The sequence below is a fragment of the Myripristis murdjan genome, chromosome 9 (assembly GCF_902150065.1).
Source record: "Myripristis murdjan chromosome 9, fMyrMur1.1, whole genome shotgun sequence".
Taxonomy (NCBI): Eukaryota; Metazoa; Chordata; class Actinopteri; order Holocentriformes; family Holocentridae; genus Myripristis; species Myripristis murdjan.
The window spans coordinates 8187193-8202038 of NC_043988.1; the positions used below are offsets into that span (position 1 = coordinate 8187193).

The 14846-nt window shown below is 44.9% G+C and overlaps 1 protein-coding gene across 3 annotated transcripts in view; it reads left to right on the forward strand.

The window, feature by feature from the left end:
- The first annotated feature begins 1126 nt into the window (after nucleotides 1–1126).
- Nucleotides 1127–14846, forward strand: part of sema4c (sema domain, immunoglobulin domain (Ig), transmembrane domain (TM) and short cytoplasmic domain, (semaphorin) 4C) — an 83747-nt gene continuing 70027 nt past the window's right edge. For all 3 annotated transcript variants that reach the window (XR_003928767.1, XM_030060546.1, XM_030060547.1), the window contains exon 1: nucleotides 1127–1587. The gene's annotated coding sequence lies outside the window, so the exon portion shown is untranslated. The remainder of the gene's footprint in view (nucleotides 1588–14846) is intronic.

Genomic DNA, 14846 nt, shown 5'->3' on the forward strand with positions numbered 1-14846 from the left:
TTTGTAAGCAGCCAACAATTCATGGTCTAAGACATATATCAGTAAATACCATAGGAGGGGATTAAGCACTTTCATGTGGAGGAGATGTTTACTCTACAAACACCACAGACATTTCATGAGATAAGATGAAACATTATTGACCCCTTAGGGGAAATGGAGCTGTTGCAACAGTAGCAGGATGCAGCAAAGGAAAAACAGAATCTATATACAAACAAGTAAACAATGCCCTTACATAGATACATGCACAACTGACAGTGTCAGCACTAAGGAAACATGTATGAATGGAAGCATGAAAATGCAGCACTGAGAGTTTGTTTGTAGAGCTGCAGCAGCGGCAGTGGAGCTGCATGAAACACAGCAGCGCTGTGAAAAATGTGTACGATGTGACTGTATAGCAGAGAATATGAAATATCTGCAGTATGAAAAGTTGTATTTGGTGAAGGATTTGTCCCAGGAGAGCCCCCCTTTTAAAGAGTGGCAGCCTGTCTCTGCTGGAGGTAGAGAGTCAAACAAGGAGAAAAGGCATTCCCATACAGCGTCCCTTTACTTTCTAATGAATATAAAAACTGATAGAGATAGAGACAGAGAACAGCAGGCAGGGATCGTCAGTGCCTTGCTCAAGAACGCTTGAGCAGGGCAGGGAAAGGGCGTGAAGCCAGCTGTTCAAACTAATGCTCCTTTGGATGTGCTTTATATTTAGAATAATAAAAACGGACCCCTGGGTGTGGCCGGGTCAGACCTCATTTTGGGAACCAGCACTTTGCCAAACAGCATTCTGCATTACACACAATGAAACGGCCCTAATCAAGCGGGTGGCGGTGTAATGACTGCCGGGGCCCCTCGTCTGTGCTGGGGGCCTTGTTCGGAGAGGCTAATGGGCGGAGACCTGTTTGTGGGCTGTTTTCTGAATCCCTCCCTGCTCCCTGCTGCGATGCGTACTGCAGAAGTAGGCTGGGGGCGCACACGCTGCAGCGCCACGCTGCACACACACCGACACACACACGCGTGCGCGCGCGCGTACTCACACACCGTCTCCAGTTGAGAGTGGCACAGAGACGCAGCGCCACGATCACTCCGACGTCCCTGTTTGGTACGGACTGCTGAAACTTACTCCTGCACAAAACGAGGGAGAGAGGATATGTACCCAGCTCATCCTAGATAGGTGCTGGAAGTGGATTAAATTCACGTTTTCTTTTCTTTCTTTCTTTTTTTTCTTTCCTCCTCCTCCTCCTCTGGTTTCGTGTTACAAAGCCACGGGAGGGAGTTGCGCGGAGAGCCAGTTCCTCTGTGTAGAAACTGAATGACAGGATCATATGGCTTGATTTGCCCTATGTTCAAAATCAAGAGAGAGAGAGAGAAACAAGAGAACAGAAGAGGGAGATCCTGGGCGAATTAAATATGACATTTATGAGGATGTGGAATAAATTCTAACTCCGATTCAAAAACAAACCCGAGATAACGGAGAGGGGGGCAGCGGATACTGGATCCGTCGTCAGAGAAAGAGAGAGAGAGAGAGAGCTCTATCAAACGAGGGGAGAGCGCAGGACGCGTTGCCTATAGAACCACTATCATCATCACCACAACAAGGTAAGTTTGTTGCCGTTTTTTCTTAGAATTGAGGTTGTGCTCCGCTGTGAAACGCGCCGAGGATGTTGGATTAAAAGTAGGCGAAGGACGGGAGGCAAAAGACAGATAGAAAACATCCTGATCCCGAGTCGGCAGGTCTCCAACTGTTGCCATGAAGGCTTTTTTTTTTGGTAATTAAACGCTGTAATGCCGCACTGCATTGTCTAATTCAACCATTTAGCCATAGTAGTCTGTGCCTATTGGGCTTTTTTTAGTGATGCAACTTTATCTCCATTTCGCGCAGTGTAAACACAGCGCACTGCGGTCAGAAGCAGTTGGAAGCGAATCAACTGTGGGGTGAGACTGTATGTATTTAGCCTATATATTGCTTCAAAATCACAGTGTGAGTGCAAACACCGATCCGAGTGCAGCAGGGGAACTATACGAGCTACATGATGAGCACACTTCTGATGTACATGTGTCTTGGTGCCACGATATTCCATGCAGATTTGCCTGTGCCATCCCTATGTTGCCTAAAATTATAGGTGCCTATAATATTCCTGTGAGGACGTAACAGTTTTTGTGGTAATATAGCAAGCTTGCTGTTCTTTATGCTGTTTTATAGCCTATGGTACCACTATGATATTCTTATAATATTCCCATAGTGACTTACAGTGTGCCAGCAGTGCTCTACTGTGAGCTTTAGTGACCTTATTGTACTTTTCTGCTTTTCTTGTTTTAAATCTCCAGTGGTATCAGTGTAACAGTCTTATGATATGCCTATAGGGACATACTGTGTGACTGCGGTCCTCCACAGAGAGTTTATAGTTTATAGTGACCATATAGTAGGCTACATAGCACAGTGGACTTAGATAGCAGCTGCATAGTATAGAGTTTTTCTTTGATACATGTATAATATTCTCTCCTTATAAACTATAGTATTTTCATATGAGACATTTGCTGTGCTCATCATCGGGGGTATAAATCTGCTTTTCAGAAAGGGCTGGACTGTAATGGGCAGCTCTCAGCCACTTTCAGTGCCATAAACGCATTGACTTTCTTCCATAGTGTCTTTTATTCCTGCTTGCTCAGCTGACACTCAACAATTAAGCTTTTATGGAGAACCGTGACAATAATCCAGTGGCTTGAGGTATTACTTGAGAGTGCTTTTTCCTTTCCCCCTCTTGCTTTTTAGCCCTAATGAAGTAAGTATTAGCTCCAGTTGAGTGATTATTGTAATTACTAAGGGGGGCAGACTTAGCGTCCATACTGGACAGCGAGCTGGGATCGTGTAAAAAGGTGATGTGTGGTCGGTTGTAGAGGGGTGGCTTTTTTTCCAGTGTTTTTCTGTTCTGCTTTATTTACAACTCGGCTGGTGCCACCACCGGTTAACCATTTTAACATAGGATACATTTGGAGACAGAAGTGGGGGAGGACAGATCAGTGGGCGTTAAAAAATGAGGACAGCCAGGAATATGGGAGAAGTTAGTAGGCCTTGGGGTGAAATTGTAAGGTTATTGTCATGTAATTACCATGTGGGATGGAGGAGGGAGGGAGGGTGTGTATGTTGTGGTGTGTACTCAAACAAAAACCCACGATCATTCTGTCATATTCCTATAGGAACCCAACTGTGAGTCTGCAGTGCTCAACAGTGAGTTTATTTTACTTTATGGTGTTATTTTTTATTCTATGGCATCACCTTTTTGTATGGTATCCCAAATATTTTTAAAGGATTACTGCAGCTCTTTTTCATAATGGTGTGTGGGTAGTTTAGTATATTGATATCACTGTATTACATGCAGAGAATAATGAAAGTAATATATCAATATGGCTCAGAGTACATGGAGAGTGTTAGGTGGACACAAATCCATGTAAAATTGCTTACCCACTTTGATATTTGCAAAATTGAGTTCACACACACATATAAATCCTTTATATAAGTACATAGTATAGATTAGAGTAATAAATATAAGCCTGAGGCAGGTTACAATGGAGATAGGGTCTTCAAAGGAAGATAAAGCATCTATTTTTTAACATTGATACTGGGTGTTTTATGTGCTCTTCCTGACATCTGTGCTGTTCTGCAAGATCTCAGGGGCAGTTTGAATGAAGACACACACACACACACACACACACACACACACACACACAGACCAGCCTCTGGCCCCAGATGTTAATTCCTCTATTGAGAGTGCCACTGGACTCCTGCCGACTTGATCTCTTCATTGTCGGACGGACAATGGACGCCACATCCTGATGGCCAGCCCTCCTTCCCATCTCACACACTCCTCATGCCCCTCACACACACATCCACACACATGCAATCCCAAATGAAGACACTCATGCAGACGAATGACCGCTTGCACACATATAAAAGCTCATACAATGCGATGCGCACACACACTCCCACAGATTGTAAAGGGCTTTTTAATATCTTCTAATGCTTCCTAACATAGCTCCGAAGTCCAAAAGCTTTTATTTTTGTAATTCGGAGAAGCTGTGCATGCATGTGTGTGTATGTGCACGACTGTTGAGATGTTTGTGTGCGCATACACATTCACCGGTAAACCGTATCCATTATCATCTGCGTCAGTACATTTGTGTGTCTGTGTTGCCGGTGTGTGCACATGTGTATCTTTAACTATGTATTTTGACACCAGAGGGCCAACATTGCATCATAGCCGTTACATCCTCGCTGCACCAGATGTCCCTTGTCTGGTGTGTGTGTGTGTCATTGTCATCTCTGTGTCGCATGCATCACGTCAATGCAATAGATAGACCACATGGCAAGCAGCTGAACGCACAGCAAAGTCCTGTGACAAATGAATGATTTTGGATTATGTAACACAGGCATACATGCAGCTTTCTCTGCATTCGAGTCCAACTATCTATCATATTGAACTTAATAGCTGTAGTATGTTTTTCGACACTAGTGGAAGCATTAACTCACTGAGCAACAGTTGATTTGACAGTTTGCTGCAGGATTTGTGGAGGTTTTTTCTTTTCTTTTATTTATTTATTTTGGTAGCAACAGCATTTTCATTTTGGCGAGCGATTCAGTGTCAGTCCTGTCCATCTTTTCTGTCTGGCTTTTATTATGGTTTTCAGAAGTGCATAGTTTACTCTTTTAGTTTATTTTTTTTTTTTTTTTTGCCCTGTTTCATGCCTCTCAGCTTGTTGTGTTTTCTACTGAGCCGATAGGAGTTCACGTCTCTGGCCATGCCCTCTCTGCTCTGATGCTGCATGAGCAGAATCGCCCAAGCTCTGTTTCTGATGCTACACCCTGTGTGTGTTTGTGTGCGTGTGTGTATTTGTGCATATACATGTGTGTTTGTGTTGAACAGGGATATGGTTCAAGGCAGGCCAGCTGCAAGAACTGGAGAGCAGAAGCAGATGGGTCGTGGTGTGTGTCTGTGTGCACGTGAGTGTGTGTGTGTGTGTGTGTGTGTGTGTGTGCATGTGTGTGTATACCCTAAGGGGGGAACAGCAGGGGTAGGACAGGGCTGGACAGGCTGATGTTTAGAGTAAAGGGAGGGGAGTGGGGGATGTTTATAAGAGCAGCACGGTGAACGGACTTTGGCGAGGTCAAAGTGATACAAACCTTATGTTTGTTGATGTGTTTCCTAAATCATCTCTGTGTATGTGTGTGTGTCCATTATTGTAATTTATTCATTAGTAGGGATCCTATTAGCTATACAGACAAGCTAATCTTGTCAGCGTGTGTGCGTGTGTGTGTGTTGGAGATAGGCTGTGATATGTGCACAGCTGTGGACTAAAATGACACTGTGACACTGGAACATCAAGAGTGACTCACTAATTCACACAGTTGCACTCTCACACAAACACACAAGCTTTAAAGGTGCACTGTGTAGCATGTTTAAACTTCAGCACATCATTGCCAACTTGTGCTGTCTTGGTACAATTACTGCATCAGTAGTATTGTTAGTGTTTCTCAAAATTAAGATCTTTCCCATGAACCCTGTCGCTTCCTGTCATTAAGAGGTGCTACTTGGACTCTTCCCCTTCCTCGTGCTATTTTACGTTTCCTCCATCTGCCATTGACACTATGAAAGTTTAAGCTCTGTTTGTGCATGAAAAAGCCCCCTCTTCTAGTTTTGTGCTGTAAAGCAATACAGCAGATTTCAGTGAAAACTACGCCCTTTTTACGGTTTTGTGCCAGAAAGCAGTACAAAAGTTTTCAGGAAGAGCAGCACCCTCTTACGACTTTTGTGCTGGAAAGCAGTCCAGCAGAGTTGGGGAAGAAGAGCACAGTCTTCTTGTTATGTGCCGGAAAGCAAAACATCAGATTTTACAGTGAATCCAGCATGGAGGGTGGTCGAGCTTGCCAGTTTTTTCAGCGATAGTGTTATTTGTTTGCAGTAATTATCAACTCTCGGAATTGTTGTGCTGCTAATGATTTATCGATGGTAATGCTACAAGTCGCACCTTTCATGAAGAACACAAGTTGTTTACAAGAGGAAGTGAGCACACATACACAGTATGCCAGGGGTCTCCAACGAGTAGCTCCCAAGATACCAGCAGCTCACCACCTGTTTCTGAGTAGCTCGTCCAATGATTTTGAAATGATACCCAAAGAAAATCGGTGAGTCAGTGTGAACGCACTTTGGAACCCCCTTCCCCTTTCAATCCAATCAGATACACAAGAACCCCCCAACCCCCAAACTGCAAAACCATAAGATCATCCATCAAGCAGCCCTGATAGTATCTGCCTTGTTTGGCTCCATAAACCTTTGTGGAGCAGCTTTTTCTGACACGACTGTCATAAAATCTAAATTCAGAACAAGGCTCATAGATGAGCCTGTTCAGTCATTTAGATTTAAATGACTGAACAGAAGTGGAAAAAGCTACTCCAGCACACCCCTTTCTTGTGGACTCCATGCTGCGACAGTCTAATTAACTGTGCGAATGAGTGAATGCACTCACTACACACATGTGGACTGTAAAATGATGATGAACTTTTGATAGGTGGAGGGAGGCAATTTGTCATACTTTCAAAACACTGTCATACATCAAAATTTCAGCTTCAGAAAAATGCAGTCACATGCCTTTTGATGTGCATTGTTTTAATGTGAAATACAGGCTTTAGAAAACATTTGATCAAATGTAAAAAAAAAAAAAAAAAAAGCTGTGTTTAGCTGGTGTGGATTTGAAGTTCACTGATGAGAGGTTTGATATGATATGTGAATCAATCTGAGTAATACAAGACATGAGTAGCTCTTGAACGCTTTCATTTTATCAAAGACGCTCTCACATGAAAAAATGTTGAAGACCCCTGCGGTGTACACATGCATAGACACACATAGACCAAATCACACCTCCTCCAACCTCCTCTCTCTCTCTCTCTCTCTCTCTCTCTCTCTCTCTCTCTCTCCGTGGCCAGTTGAGAAGTTTCCATTGGGCAGAGTGGATGCATCCAGAGGGTTTTGGCAGGGGCTGTGATTGCAGTTGTTCCGAGACGAGAAGCTTTTGCTCTTCTGCAACTTCTCCCTCCGTATGCTCTCTACTTCTATGTATCTCTCTCTTTCTCCCACATAGACTCACACTCACATACGCATTTTCTCTCTCTTCACTCTCACTCATTTCCGCCCCATTCAAAAAGCAGGATGAGATCACTTTTTCAGTGCCAAGTGTAAGCATGTAACACTTAGATGGCTTAACTGTAATTGAACAGACGAGCACACATCTACATACTTTGAATGCAAAGTGTGCTATTATAGAGGAATGTAGTATAATCTTTACTTGGCTCACTCCAGTAGTAGCACTAGTATCCTGGACGCCCTGGCAGCAGCCATTATGGATCTCTTGCTTTCAAATCAGTTCACTTCAATGCAGTGAACTGTCATTGGCATGGCTGTGAGGAATTAGCTAAATTTCCCAAACTGGGCACTGCAGTGCAGCACTATAGGAAATAAGGCACCAGTAAACATGTTGCCTTCCATAAATGATGCAGTCCCTCGTTTGGGCCAATTAGTAAATAAATGAAGAAGCCTTCGGGGAGAGGCTGATTTCCAGGCAACTCAAAATGGTGGAAAATGCATCGTAGAGCCAGACTGACAGTGCCTGGGGGCAAATTTGTAGAACAAGTGTAGCTGGATATGTGCACCAAATTCTATTTCATGCACATTTGCAGTGTTGGAGATGCAAAATCTTATCAGGGGCATCACAAACTCCATATCCCTGTCTGGTTGGACCACATGGCGGGGCAGCCCTGGTAACACAAATGTCATTGATTGAGTGAAGTTATATTCAGTGATGAGTTTCACCGTAGGTCAGCCAACAGTGATGAAGTTACACCCCTGGTTGGCCAAGTGTTTGAGTTTCCCACTGGCCGTTGCTCTTTCAAATGAATTGGCGTGAACAGTTTTCTCCTGCGTCCTCAGGTGCTGTTGACCGCAGTTCCACTTATAGACTGCCAAGACAATGATACCAACTTGAAATGGCTGCTTCGCTTGAACAATATTAATGTAACTAAGAGATTTGCTGGGGAAAAAAAATCCATAGATTATAACCACAATTCAAGTTTCACAAGTGTCACTTTGTAATTTCCTGTTTTTTTCACAGAGCTGTTACAACAAATTGCCCCCGCACGCGTCTCCCCTGCTGTCATGAAGATGGAATAGTGGGTGAAGAAATCCAATATATGAGTTGTACTGGCGACTTTATGAAACACGCTGCCGACAAACGCTGCGCTTCATTAGTGGTTTAACTCGTTGACTTCCCCTCGCCACTTGCTCTTGCTCGTGTCGCTCCATTTGTCTGAAAAACTGAAGTGAACTTGAAGAGAACAACACTTGGAGGGCTGAAGGAGCGAGTCAACAACTGTGCTCGTTCCAGAGGTGAATATTAACCACAGTGCATTGCAGTAATCCGTTATTCCTGATGCAACATCAACTTGTAGGAGTAAGTCAACAAATCCAATAACCATATAATTACAGTACTCCTATAGAAATTCAGCCAAACTGTCGTATTACTTATTGTTGTATTCTTTGCCTTAGAACATAGCTAAAAATAATAATAATATTAATGATAATAATAATAATGATTTTCAAATGCCAGAATCAGTATAAGCCAAATTAACAAATGTTGACGTATCACAGTCATCTGTAGAAAACGTGACAGCGTGGCTTCCTTGAGCCGACAGGTGTTTGTACCCGTAAAAAGCAACAAAACGGCGCTGACGGCGCACGAGGGCGAGTGTACTCCACTTAAACCTGTCGCTCCTGTCCCACTCACTTCCCCTCTGATTTCCAAGTGGCCTCCGCGTGACGTCTGTTGTTATGTATTACCAAGGAAGGCTGGGGAGAAGTCAATGACTGGAAATGAAACAATTAATAAAACGCAGCTAAGGAAAGTCTACAGCGCAGACACATGCAGGGAGAGAGAGAGAGAGACAGAGAGAGGCGGGGCGGGGCAAGCCGGTGTGTGTACAGTGCCAGTGAGAGACCAGAGGTGGAAGTGTAGGTGTGTGTGTGTGTGTGTGTGTGTGTGTGTTTGAAGGTGGGAAAGAGAAGTGAAGGGAAAAGCAAGGCGAGCACATAGAAATAGTTTGTGAGTACACACTAAAACAAGGCGGTGAATTAAACAGAATAACCTACTAGAAACAGGGTAATGTATTCTTTCAGATATTTTCAATTTACAAATAGCCTAAGTCCCTCACCCCCCTCCCATCCCCAAATGCCATTCTGTGGAAAACAGAATGACAGTGCAGTGGAACTGATAATGAAACTGCAGTGGTGCCGTGGTCCGCAGTGTTTTCACATCACTTTTCAGTAGCAGCTCAGGTATTATCTACGACTTATGCCAGATAGAAAACCAGCAAGGGCGAGAAGAGTCGGGTTGAGCCACACCATGTGGAGGAAAAGCTGTTTATGTCATGTAAAAGTAAATCAGTGCTATGTAGCTGTATAAATAATCAGGGTTTGAAATCTGCCATCCAGTGCAGCCGCTTTTCACAGAGCTGTGGTCCAAACATGGTTTTTAAATGTAGTCGCGGTACAGCCATATAGCAGGTTTTGACCTCCTCTTGTTTCTGTGGGTCTCTCTCAGGCTCATCGAGGCCTTTGGAAGTAGCTGGGTGAGCTTGATAAGAGCTTTGGGTGGTGGAGGTCCTCTGCATTATGTATGAGCAGTAGCGTGGAGGTGGAGGGGAGCGCTGACCTGCTTGTTTGTTACCAGCTGACCACTATTGACCATCTGCTGCCCGCCGGCCTCCCTCGCTCCCTCTCTCTCTGTTCAACTCTACTACTCTCTCTCTCTCTCTGAATATCTTTATCCTGCTCATCACACTGTGTGCATGTGTGCGTGTGTGAATGCATCGATAGCTGGGTTTCCGTCCAAGCCTTGTATGCAAATGAGGATGTATGGAATCATAGAGGTTAAACTGAAACGGCAAACTTTGATTAAGTTTTCTCTATATCGCGAAGAAGTTTTTAAGCTCACTTGAGGCCAAATTTTTTTTTTTTTTTTTTTTTGGCTCGGTAGAGGACAAGATTCCATAAATATTGATGGGTTTGCATTTGTCGAATAAATATTGATGTGGGTTTAGCATGTCCAGCCTGACAAACTGTTCAGTCTCTTTGCACAAGAGTTCAAAAGTGGCTTTGGACATCCACGCCTGTAAATTATCTGCTCGCTATTTGTATTATATTGTATTCATATTGTAATATTCTTTTTTCTCAAAATATTTTGTGTTGTTTTTCATTCACTTTTTCGTGGTGTCAGCGTACCCTAATTTTATACAACATGCAAAACATGGTGGCTGCGTTTTCATTTTCATTCTTACGATTTCGCATGGATTATTGAGCCGTGTCGTTCCCATCAGTGAATTCATCTTTGCTGCACTGCCAAGTTTTGTTCAACCCATTGAACTTTATTTTAAATTCTATTTGAAATCCAAAGGTTTCCACGGTTACCAAATATGTCTTGCTGAATTACTGGGAAATGTGTATAAAATGATGCACAAGACCTCCAGACCTCTCTATTTTCTATTTGATAAAACAATGGTGTCTTGCAGCAGATACAGAATATGTGGATGTGACATTGTTGTGCAATATGGAAAAATGTTTTTCTCTAACTCTGAAGCCAATTAAGGGCACATTTAAGGGGAAATCAGACGTTAAGGGGTTAATTCTTTAAACTGGTCGCTCCACTCGGCTTAAATAAGCCCAGTTGCTCAGTTTTTCATCGCTGTATGCCGTTATTTGCTGCTGCAGTCTCATTTTCCCCATGGGGGGTTATTAAAGCTTCATCTTTTCACATTCAGTCTGCATGTACATCTATCCTTCTGTCTATGGCCGTTACGGGGAATCCCTTGCAGTCCTTTCTTATGAATCGACTGTTATTTATTATAGCTATATATAGTTTGAGAGACAGAGAACCACAGAAGCAGAGAGAGAGAGATCCTCTCTACATTTCATACTCGCCCAGTCACTGCATCTTCACATTGCAGCTGGCTTTATGTTCGCTGGTGTTTTTCATCCTATCTCCTGGGCCTGTCCTTCCATTATGGTTTTGGTTGAAAGTATAAAACCAGATTGGGGCGAGCCAGGACTGCATTTGGCCAATGGGCTTTTTTTTTTTTTTTTTGGGGGGGGGGGGGTTTGTCTCGGCTGCCAAAACCTTGTCAGCTCGCCAACTGTGTTTCAGGGGCACCATGTAAGGTATTTACAGCGTGTTTTCTGAGACGGGCCCCTGCATGTCTGCTCGTCAGCTGGTTATTGTTTTGTTTGTTCCTACTCAGCAGATGTTTTTTCAGTTCGGCTGTCCGCAGTGTGCTTTCTGTACCGATGGCCGCGTGAATTGTTCTCTTTTTGTCGCTCTGGTTTTGGTGACAAGTCAGAGCTGTTTGGACCCAGTGTGAATGCAGGGGTTCCTATTGTGTACTGGCAGTGGCAACAGTGGTGTGTGTGTGTGTGTTTTTGTGTATTTGCACACACTTTACACACACATGGTCAGCTCTTGCTTCACGCTTCATTTCTTATTTCCATGCATTGTTACCTGGGTAGCGTGCGCCTGTATGTGTGTATCGGCTGCCAGAGGCAGATAATGGTGAGAATAAAGGCTATATTGGGTTATAGACTGCATGTGTGAGATTGGGTGTGTGTGAGCGAGAAAGATAGAGTGTGTGTGAGCTTATAGTGTTAGGCCCAGCCATGCAGATGAACAGCAGGCAGCAAAGGGGGGGGTTGTGGAGGAGAGCAGCGGCCCCCACCCTCTCCTCTTCCCTGCACTAACCAGAGCGTAGTAGTTTGTTTTTATTACAGCCTTTTTTGGCATTGTTCTGGTCCGATAGACCTTGCCCTCCCTACCGTGGGACTGTCCGTTAGTGGGCAGGAAGTGCCGGGAGCGCGCAGCTTGAACACACACACATAAACACACAGGGCGCAGACACAGAGACTCTCTCGAGCACAAATAGCTCCCTCCCTCACTATCGCGCCACACTCACACATAAACTTTTGAAAGGACAATAAAAAAAAAGTTGCCCCGCGGCTTGCAGGCAGGTGAGCTCCAGCTTATCCAGGAAGGAGCTACAGCCAGGCTAATGGTCTCTCTCCAGGGTCGGGAGCTACACAGGGGCCCATGCTGGCTTATCAGCAGCAGGAAGGGCCCTGCGTGGCTGTTCTCTCAGGGCCCACAGGGCTGACGCTGCGTGGGAGTAGCTCAGCTTTGGCGGCTGTTGTGAAGCCGAGGAAAAAAGGCCTCGCCCCGCGCTCCCTGTTGAGTTTGTCCAGCGCTATCCTGGCCCATAGGAAAGTCAAAGCCCCCTCTGGAAGGCAGTATAAATGTTTTCTCTGTGCAGCACCTCTTATTGGAAACTCAGAGTTACCTCAGCGTAGCATTTCCTAATGGAAACTCAGCTGGTCACTTTCTATTGGGAAGTCAATGCTAGCCCACTTAGCCTTTCCTGTTGAAAAATCAATGCTAGCCTAGCCGGGCCTTTTGCTGTGGGACCAGCAGATTCCCGGCAGTGCCAACGGAGCATCGGCGGCCACAGCCGGGACGGTTGCGGGAGTTTTGCGTGGAAAATCGTCCCAACTATTTTTCATATTTAAAGTTAGCACAACAGAGGTGTGTTTCTTTCCCTTCATTTGACATGCCTCGGTAAAGCACAGGCATGACCCGCAGAAAATCATGTTCTCAAGTGCTGTAAACAGTAATGGCGTTTGATAGTGCTTCACTTTCTCCTCACTAATGTGATTTGGCCTCGTGATGCCACAGCTGGGGCCGTGCTCGCTTAGCATGGAGCGCCACCAGCCTTTATCTGGCTCTGCACTGATGCCATACTTGGCCTGCAGTCCCGCGCATTTCACACCACGGCCTGTTACTGCCGTCCGTTCAGGGGCTCCACTTGTGCCTTGTGCAGTTGCTGTTTAAGTGCCTTGCTCAAGGGTAATTCCACAGTAAGCGGACAGAATGTTATTTACTCACTTTGTCTCTAACCTCTAGGCTCCGGTTGCTGCTCTTTTCTTTTCACTCGAGCACGGCCTTTCCTACTGAAAAATCAATGCCGGCCCAGCATGGGCCTTTATATTGAATCATGGCCGTTAGCCCGTGTTAGCGCATTAGACTCACTCTCAGCTTAGCTAGTGCTAGCTTAGCCTAGCATCGGACTTCAGCGAAGCACAGCCACAGCCCAAACTCCAAAAATAATGGTCTCATTGTTGAGGTGGGGTTGTGGGCGGAGGAGAAGAGAGAAAAAGAGAGAGGAGAGTGTCTTGGTCGGCCCCCTCGTTCGGCCCCAGCCTGCTGCAGACTGACCTTTGACCCTGGGCTGGCTGCACTAAACCTCCCCGTTGCTCTTTTCCAAGCCGCTGCTCTCCAGATGATGCCTGACAGTCTGATCAGTGCAGGGGAAGATGGGGAGAGATGGGCAGGAGAAAAAACAGAGGGGGAGAGAGAGAGAGAGAGAAAAGACCCGGCACCCTCCGATGGGGCGAAGCCACGCTGACATGACAGAAGAGAAAAAAGGGGCGGGGGAGAGAAAGACGGGCGAAAGAACGAGATGGAGAGGAATAAATGGGCTGGCGGGAGGAAAAAATAGAGAAAAGAATACGGACTGCCAGTTTGGTCCACACCTGGAGAGAGAGAGAGAGAGAGAGAGAGAGAGAGAAGCTAGCTCGCCCAGACAGCGGCCCTGAGAAACCAAGATAAGAGCCGACCAGCAGTCAACAATTACAACATCAATCTCCAACCTGGCTTTCACCCTCTTTTCAAACTCACCCTTTTTTTTTCAAACTCTCTCTCTCTCTCGCTCTCTCTCTCTTTCTATCATTCTCTCTCCATTTCAATTTTTTACTTCTCTCGCTCGCCCGGTCTCTCTCTCTCACTTATTCTTCTTCTCTCACCTTCAATCCCCACTGCGGTGCTCCCTCTGTATTTTTGTAATAGACCTCTCAATGTGCAGCTTTTAACACACAAGCACACACACACACACACACACACACACACTCACATGCATGCACCTTAGCCATATATGCGCACACACTCTGCACACTCTTGCGGTCATAATCCCGTACATACACAATAAAACACACACACACGCACATGCACACATATACATATATGCATATGCTCACACATCTGCACACCCACACCTACATACACACACACACACACATGCAGCCATGTGTGCACACACGGAAACACACACACATGCTCTCTCTCCTGCAATCATGCATCCACACATGCACACACACACACACACACACACACACACACACACACACACACAGACTGGTGGCATATGGAACAGTTTATCTCAGTGTATTTATTTTTCTTGCACCTATATTAGGCACAGTCTTCCCTTTTTTTAGGAACACCAGGGAGGAGAGAAAGGTAAACTCTTTTCTTTATTATGATTTTTTTTTTTTTTTTTTGGACCAGCTGCTGAGAACACACACACTCTCACACACACATGCACCCACCGCCTTTCTCTCTCTGTTTCTTTGCCACCTCCCCCTTTCACCTCTACACATGAAAAAATCAATAACGCGTCTCTTTAAAATAGGCCTGAAAACTAATGGAAAGAGACAGAGAGGGAGAGAGGGACGCCTCACCGTCTCCAGGCTCTCTCTCTCTCTCTCTCTCTCTCTCCATGTCTTTCACTCTTCAGAACACACAGACAGATAGATAGATTGATAGATACATAAATACATAGATATATAGATACATGGACAGATAGATTCATGGATAGATAGAAATGGTGGAAGACAGGATTGGGAATGGAAGAGGTATATCGAGCACTGAGTTGAATGTTCTCC